Raw genomic sequence first — 9,367 nt, 5'->3', positions numbered from 1 at the left:
AGATGCTGTCATCATGGTCATCAATAAACATACATTAGGTAGCGACTGGGTTCATGAGGCTTCTGATAGCAACTATTACATGTTGATGGGAGAAGGGATTTTTAGAAGTCCTAATAATAGAATACCAAATAACATAACATTTACTACAAATGATTTTGGAATACCTGATGGTGTCATATGTGACTCCTTAAATATTTTATCATATATTCATCACAGTAGTACAATTGATTTACAAGCAACCAAGATATTCCAAGCACTCCAGGAGTGGAATGCGGTAGGGTAGAGACTGTGCTGGGATACAATGTACAGTTTACTGGCTCTTCCATCTAACACACTAGACATTCTTTGCAGGCCTACTCAATGCCAAGCATAAAGGACTCAGGCATGAGCAAAGACAAATGTGTCCTTGTCCTCAAAGAGGCTTCAGGCTAGTGAAAGAGCTACAGCCAGCTCATATGACATTATCACACTGGTTAGCTGGACATCATCAAACAGCCAATGGGACTTGGGAGAATGAGTGATGGAGGGATCTGATTGATCACAGTTGTGATCTTGATTGATCACAACTGAGTTAAGATACAACTGATAAGAACTCCTAGAATGGGAGTTTTTGGTCCAGAAGGAACAGCAGGGAGAGGAGGGAACACAGTGCATCAGAACATCGAAGGAGGCCAGTGTGGCTGGAACTCAGAAAGAGAAAGAGTGGTGAGCAAGAGGCCAAGCAGGGGTGCCCAAGGTGCAATAGCAGGAAAAGGGACATTATCAGATCTGCCTTTAAAGGCCTTCTGGCAGTCCTTGAAGAAAATAGACTGAGGAGAGAAAGAGTGGGTGCTATAGCACTCCACAGACTCTGTCAACACAAAGACGGGACTTAAACCAAGGTCTTAGAGCCCATGAAAATGCTAGATGACTGGAGAGTGTGCAAGCTTTCATAAAGCAAGCTGAGGGACAAAAGAATATATGGCAAAAAGAAGCAATGGCAACATGACACCTTGAAGCCCAACCTAAGAGGTGGGTTGTGCATGCCAGCAATTAAGCCTCAGCAGCCTCTCCCCAGACAGCAGGGAAAGTGTTCTTCCCCTCCTGACCTCCAAGGGCAGGACACCTGACATGGGTCCATAGAGTCTGATGCAGCAGCAGTGCCCCTCCCTCATTGTGTAAGATACAAACCCATGACTAGAGGCCAAGAATGATGGATAAGAAGATTTGCAATTCAGCATTAGATTTCTCAACCATATTCTCAAGAGGATAGGGACACCAATAGCTACATCTTTTCAAAGAGAAAATTAAGTATGTGTGACGCATCTATAGAATCCTAAGGACAGAGGGGGGCGGAGCAAGATGGCGGAGGAGTAGGAGACCTGGATTTCCTCTCCTCTCAGGAATTCAGCTGGATAGGGATCAAACCATTCTGAACACCTACAAACTCAACAGGAGATCAAAGAAAAGAAGAGCAACAACTCTCTGAACAGAAAAGCGACCACTTTCTGGAAGGTAAGACGTGCGGAGAAGTGAATCCGAGGCGATATTCGGGAGGATAGACGGCGGGGGAGGGGCCTCCGACGGCCGCTTCTGGCAAGTGATAGAGCCACGGAGCACAAAGTCGGAACTTTTAGAAGTCTGCTCCGCTGAGGGACGTCACTCTGGTGGCGAAGTGGGGGGTGGAACCCTCGCGGGACAGTGTGGTCTCAGGACCCTCGGGGTCACAGAAAGACCGGGGGTGCCTGAGTGCGGTAGAGCTCCCAGGTATCGGAGCAGGGAAGCCGGCTGCAGAGACGGAGCCCAGGCGTGGGCTCTCAGCTCGGGGTTGCTATAAACCGTGATCCGTGGCACAGTCGGGCCACTGCACCTCCAGCAGGGACCCAACAAGCGGCAGATCCGGGGAGACTCACCTTCTTCCCCCGGGAGGAGAGGTGCGGGAGCGCACCGCGGGGATCTGCTGGGTTTGGAGACTCCACCCGGGGTCGGGTGCCAAGATAGAAACGCGCGGTCACAGGCCGGTGAGCGCGGAGTGCGGCCGGAGACCGGGGAGACGGGAGTGACTGACGGCTTTTCTCTGGGGGCTCGCTGAGGAGCGGGACCCCGAGTTCTCGGCTCCGCCGGGGCGGAGACTGGGAGGCCACCATTTTCACTCTCCGCCTCCAAAGCTGTACCGAAAGCTTGCAGGGAACAAAAGCTCCGGAGAGCAAACCCGAGCAGATTACTTAGCCCGGACCGGCAAGGGCGGGGCAATTTTGCCTCCAGCAAAGACATTTGGGAACCACGGCAACAGGCCCCTCCCCCAGAAGATCAGCAAGAACAGCCAGCCAAGACCAAGTTTACCGATCAATGAGAACGGCAGAACTCCAGCGCTAGGGGAACACTGCACATAGAATTCATGGCTTTTTTACCATGATTCTTTAGTCTTTCAAAGTTAATTATTTTTTTTAACTGTCTTTTTTTCTTTTTTCCTTTTTTCTTTTTTTTTGAATTTTTCTTTTTCCCTTTTTCAACCAACATCTTATCAATCCCTTTAAAAAAAAAAAAACATTTTTATTTTTCATTTTTAAAGTCATATTCTATCCCTTCATAGTAGTTACCCGTATTTTTGGCATATATATATAAGTTGTTCTCTCTTTAAAATCTTGAGATAGTTTCTTCTAACAGATCAAAATATACTCTAAATCTCTAGTGTATGGTTTTTTTCTACTCCCCTGCCTGATCACATTCTCTCCCTTTTTTCTTTCTTTTTTTTTTTTAATCCTCTTCTTTCTTTTTTCAAACAACTTATCAAATCCTTTTTTAAAATTTTTTATAATTTCCATCTTTACAGTCATATTCCATCCCTTCATCATATCAACCCTTATTTTTGTACATATATAAGTTTTTCTTTCTTTAAAATTTTGGGAGGGACTTTCTTTTAACAGACCAAAATACACCCAAAATCTAGTGTGTGGCACTGATGTATAATCCAGCCTGATCATATTTGATCACATTCTGTTTTTGTTTTGTTTTGTTTTGTTCTGCTTTTGTTTGTTTTTATCTTTATCTTTTTCTTTTTTCTTTTTTTCTTTCCTTTTCTTTTTTCTCTCTTTCCCTTTCTTTTCCCACTGCTTCAGGTCTTTTCTGATTTGTTTAGAGTATATTTTCTGGGGACGTTGTTACCCTGCTAGCATTTTGTTCTCTCATTAATCTATTCTCCTCTGCACAAAATGACAAGACGGAACAAATCACCTCAACAAAAAGAACAAGAGGTAGTACCAACTGCCAGGGACCTACTCAATACGGACATTAGTACGATGTCAGATCTAGAGTTCAGAATCATCACTTTAAAGATACTAGCTGGGCTTGAAAAAAACATGGAAGTTATTAGAGAAACCCTTTCTGGAGAAGTAAAAGAACTAAAATCTAACCAAGTAGAAATCAAAAAGGCTATTAATGAGGTGCAATCAAATATGGGGGCGCTAACTGCTAGGATAAATGAGGCAGAAGAAAGAATCAGTGAGATAGAAGACCAAATGATGGAAAATAAAGAAGCTGAGAAAAAGAGAGATAAACAACTACTGGATCACGAGGGCAGAATTCGAGAGATAAACGATACCATAAGACGAAACAACATTAGAATAATTGGGATCCCAGAAGAAGAAGAAAGAGAGAGAGGGGCAGAAGGTATAATGGAGCATATTATAGCAGAGAACTTCCCTAATTTGGGGAAGGAAACAGGCATCAAAATCCAGGAAGCACAGAGAACCCGTCTCAAAATCAATAAAAATAGGTCAACACCCCGACATCTAATAGTAAAACTTACGAGTCTCAGAGACAAAGAGAAAATCCTGAAAGCAGCTCGGGAGAAGAGATATGTACCCTACAATGGTAGAAACATTAGACTGGCAACAGACTTATCCACAGAGACCTGGCAGGCCAGAAAGGACTGGCAGGACATATTCAGAGCACTAAATGAGAAAAATATGCAGCCAAGAATACTATATCCAGCTAGGCTGTCATTGAAAATTGAAGGAGAGATAAAAAGCTTCCAGGACAAACAAAAACTAAAGGAATTTGCAACCACGAAACCAGCCCTACAAGAAATCTTGAAAGGGATCCTCTAAGCAAAGAGAGAGCCTAAAAGCAACATAGACCAGAAAGGAACACAAACAATATACAGTAACAGTCACTTTACAGGCAATACAATGGCACTGAACTCCTATCTTTCAATAGTTACCCTGAATGTAAATGGGCTAAATGCCCCAATCAAAAGACACAGGCTATCAGATTGGATTAAAAAACAAGACCCATCGATATGCTGTCTGCAAGAGACTCATTTTAGACCCAAAGACACCCCCAGATTGAAAGTGAGGGGGTGGAAAACCATTTACCATGCTAATGGACACCAAAAGAAAGCTGGGGTGGCAATCCTTATATCAGACAAATTAGATTTTAAACCAAAGACTGTAATAAGAGATGAGGAAGGACACTATATCCTACTTAAAGGGTCTATCCAACAAGAAGATCTAACAATTGTAAATATCTATGCCCCTAACATGGGAGCAGCCAATTATATAAGGCAATTAATAACAAAAGCAAAGAAACACATCGACAACAATACAATAATAGTGGGGGACTTTAACACCCCCCTCACTGAAATGGACAGATCGTCTAAGCAAAAGATCAACAAGGAAATAAAGACTTTAAATGACACACTGGACCAAATGGACTTCACAGACATATTCAGAACATTCCATCCCAAAGCAACGGAATACACATTCTTCTCTAGTGCCCATGGAACATTCTCCAGAATTGATCACATCCAAGGTCATAAATCAGGTCTCAACCGGTACCAGAAGATTGGGATCATCCCCTGCCTATTTTCAGACCACAATGCTTTGAAACTAGAACTCAATCACAAGAGGAAAGTCAGAAAGAACTCAAATACATGGAGGCTAAAGAGCATCCTACTGAAGAATGAATGGGTCAACCAGGAAATTAAAGAAGAATTAAAAAAATTCATGGAAACCAATGAAAATGAAAACACAACTATTCAAAATCTTTGGGATACAGCAAAGGCAGTCCTAAGAGGAAAGTATATAGCAATACAAGCCTTTCTCAAGAAACAAGAAAGGTCTCAAGTACACAACCTAACCCTACACCTAAAGGAGCTGGAGAAAGAACAGCAAATAAAGCCTAAACCCAGCAGGAGAAGAGAAATAATAAAGATCAGAGCAGAAATCAATGAAATAGAAACCAAAAGAACAGTAGAACAGATCAACGAAACTAGGAGCTGGTTCTTTGAAAGAATTAACAAGATTGATAAACCCCTGGCCAGACTTATCAAAAAGAAAAGAGAAATGACCCAAATCAACAAAATCATGAATGAAAGAGGAGAAATCACAACCAACACCAAAGAAATACAAACAATTATAAGAACATATTATGAGCAACTCTATGCCAACAAATTAGATAACCTGGAAGTAATGGATCCATTCCTAGAGATGCATCAACTACCAAAACTGAACCAGGAAGAAATAGAACACCTGAACAGACCTATAACCACTAAGGAAATAGAAGCAGTCATCAAAAATCTCCCAAAACACAAAAGCCCAGGGCCAGATGGCTTCCCAGGGGAATTCTACCAAACATTTCAAGAAGAATTAATACCTATCCTTCTGAAACTGTTCCAAAAAATAGAAATGGAAGGAAAACTTCCAAACTCATTTTATGAGGCCAGCATTACCTTGATCCCAAAACCAGACAAAGACCCCATCAAAAAGGAGAATTACAGACCAATATCCCTGATGAACATGGATGCAAAAATTCTCACCAAAATACTAGCCAATAGGATCCAACAGTACATTAAAAGGATTATTCACCACGACCAAGTGGGATTTATCCCTGGGCTGCAAGGTTGGTTCAACATCCGCAAATCAATCAACGTGATACAATACATTAACAAAAGAAAAAACAAGAATCACATGATCATCTCAATAGATGCAGAAAAAGCATTTGACAAAGTACAGCATCCTTTCTTGATCAAAACTCTTCAGAGTATAGGGATAGAGGGTACATACCTCAATATCATAAAAGCCATCTAAGAAAAACCTACAGCGAATATCATTCTCAATGGGGAAAAACTGAGAGCTTTCCCCCTAAGGTCAGGAACGTGGCAGGGATGTCCACTATCACCACTGCTATTCAACATAGTATTGGAAGTCCTAGCCACAGCAATCAGACAACAAAAAGAAATCAAAGGCATCCAAATTGGCAAAGAAGAAGTCAAACTCTCATTCTTTGCAGATGATATGATACTTTATGTGGAAAATCCCAAAGACTCCACCCCAAAACTGCTAGAACTCATACAGGAATTCAGTCAAGTGGCAGGATATAAAATCAATGCACAGAAGTCAGTGGCATTCCTATACACCAACAAGTCAGAAGAAAGAGAAATTAAGGAGTCGATCCCATTTACAATTGCACCCAAAACCATAAGATACCTAGGAATAAATCTAACCAAAGAGGCAAAGGATCTGTACTCAGAAAACTATAAAATACTCATGAAAAAAATTGAGGAAGACACAAAGAAATGGAAAAACGTTCCATGCTCATGGATTGGAAGAACAAATATTGTGAAGATGTCAATCCTACCTAGAGCAATCTACACATTCAATGCAATCCCCATCAAAATACCATCCACTTTCTTCAAAGAAATGGAACAAATAATCCTAAAATTTGTATGGAACCAGAAAAGACCCCGCATAGCCAGAGGAATGTTGAAAAAGAAAAGCAAAGCTGGCGGCATCACAATTCCAGACTTCCAGCTCTACTACAAAGCTGTCATCATCAAGAGAGTATGGCACTGGCACAAAAACAGACACATAGATCAATGGAACAGAATAGAGAGCCCAGAAATGGACCCTCAACTCTATGGTCAACTCATCTTTGACAAAGCAGGAAAGAATGTCCAATGGAAAAAAGACAGTCTCTTCAACAAATGGTGTTGGGAAAATTGGACAGCCCCATGCAGAAGAATGAAACTGGACCATTTCCTTACACCACACACAAAAATAGACTCCAAATGGTTGAAAGACCTCAATGTGAGACAGGAGTCCATCAAAATCCTAAAGGAGAACACAGGCAGCAACCTCTTCGAGCTCAGCCACAGCAACTTCTTCCTAGAAACATCGCCAAAGGCAAGGGAAGCAAGGGCAAAAATGAACTATTGGGACTTCATCAAGATAAAAAGCTTTTGCAAAGCAAAGGAAACAGTCAACAAAACCAAAAGACAACTGACAGAATGGGAGAAGATATTTGCAAATGACATATCAGATAAAGGGCTAGTATCCAAAATCTATAAAGAACTCATCAAACTCAACACCAAAAGAACAAAGAATCCAATCAAGAAATGGGCAGAAGACATGAACAGACATTTTTCCAAAGAAGACATCCAAATGGCCAACAGACACATGAAAAAGTGTTCAATATCGCTTGGCATCAGGGAAATCCAAATCAAAACCTCAATGAGATACCACCTCACACCAGTCAGAATGGCTAAAATTAACAAGTCAGGAAATGACAGATGTTGGCGGGGATGTGGAGAAAGGGGAACCCTCCTACACTGTTGATGGGAATGCAAGCTGGTGCAGCCACTCTGGAAAACAGTATGGAGGTTCCTCAAAAAGTTGAAAATAGAGCTACGGTATGACCCAGCAATTGCACTACTGGGTATTTACCCCAAAGATACAAAAGTAGGGACCCAAAAGGCTATGTCACCCCGATGTTTATAGCAGCAATGTCCACAATAGCCAAACTGTGGAAAGAGCCAAGATGTCCATCAACAGATGAATGGATAAAGAAGATGTGGTATATATATACAATGGAATATTATGCAGCCATCAAAAGGAATAAGATCTTGCCATTTGCAACGACGTGGATGGAACTGGAGGGTATTATGCTGAGCGAAATAAGTCAAACAGAGAAAGACATGTATCATATGACCTCACTGATATGAGGAATTCTTAATCTCAGGAAACAAACTGAGGGTTGCTGGAGTGGGGGGTGGTGTGGGAGGGATGGGGTGACTGGGTGATGGACACTGGGGAGGGTATGTGTTCTGGTAAGCACTGTGAATTGTGCAAGACTGTTGAATCTCAGATCTGTACCTCTGAAACAAATAATGCAATATATCTTAAGAAAGAAAAAAAGAAGAAGAAGAATGTAGCAGGAGGGGAAGAATGAAGGGGGGGAAATCGGAGGGGGAGAAGAACCATGAGAGACGATGGACTCTGAAAAACAAACTGAGGGTTCTAGAGGGGAGGGGGTTGGGAGGATGGGTTAGCCTGGTGATGGGTATTGAGGAGGGCACGTTCTGCATGGAGCACTGGGTGTTATGCACAAACAATGAATCATGGAACACTATATCTAAAACTAATGATGTAATGTATGGGGATTAACATAACAATAAAAAATTAAAAAAAAAAAAAAAGAGTCCTAAGGATAGCAAATAATCTAGAGAGCACAACAAACCATTCCTGTAGGACAAAACTAAACCCATAAAGGATGAAGCATGTGTAACAATACACTAGCTTTGGAGAGGTGCAGAAAGCTTAGTAAACCACTCTAAGATAATGTTATTCTCCAGGTGGAAGAAATGGACCCCATTCTCCCAGGATCCTCACTTTGTTCCTTTGCAACCTCAGTTTAAAAAACAACCATGATTTCAAATCCTGTAACTGGCACAGATATATGGGCATCCAAAGTGGTTCCAACAGGAATCTCTGGTTTTCAGTTCTTCCTTCAAATGACAGCCCACATACCTGCATACAGGTTGAAGTACCATGAGAACATTGCACAGAAAGTGACATCATTTCTGAAGATAGTTAACATAGTTGTGGGATCAAATCAGTATCATTTCTGTAAATCAAAAATTATTTCATTTTGTCTAGGCCGATAACAAATTCTGCTTGACTTGGGCTATCAGTGTGGTACTGGGGAGCACCCACAGAAATTCTAGTGTTTCTAAAGCTCAGGATCTATTAGAGTAACAGAACCAAAGAAACATCAAGGAAACTATTGTACACTGGCTCTGATACCCAGTCCAACCTCAAATTAAATATCTTGTGCAGTCATTACTGTTTCAAGGAAATGCAAAATGCTCAGAGAACTTAAGAGTTCCTTAGAATGAGGTCCAGGAGCAAACCTGTTCAAGTCAATCTCTTGCTCATGTGAAAAACTGAGTGAATCATCTTTTATTTCAAATTCAAGTTTATTTTGATTAAGGCAGAAACATTTCAATAACCTCTTTTTTTGCCAGAGCTGCATAAGTCAACCCACTGTAGATTTTACAATGATTTTCTGAAACTGCTTTTCAAAATATGATCATCATAAAATGGTTTAC

Source organism: Halichoerus grypus, chromosome 8 (genome assembly GCF_964656455.1).
Source record: "Halichoerus grypus chromosome 8, mHalGry1.hap1.1, whole genome shotgun sequence".
NCBI lineage: Eukaryota > Metazoa > Chordata > Mammalia > Carnivora > Phocidae > Halichoerus > Halichoerus grypus.
The sequence above is the reverse complement of the archived record's forward strand: the minus strand, read 5'-3'. Positions refer to the sequence as shown.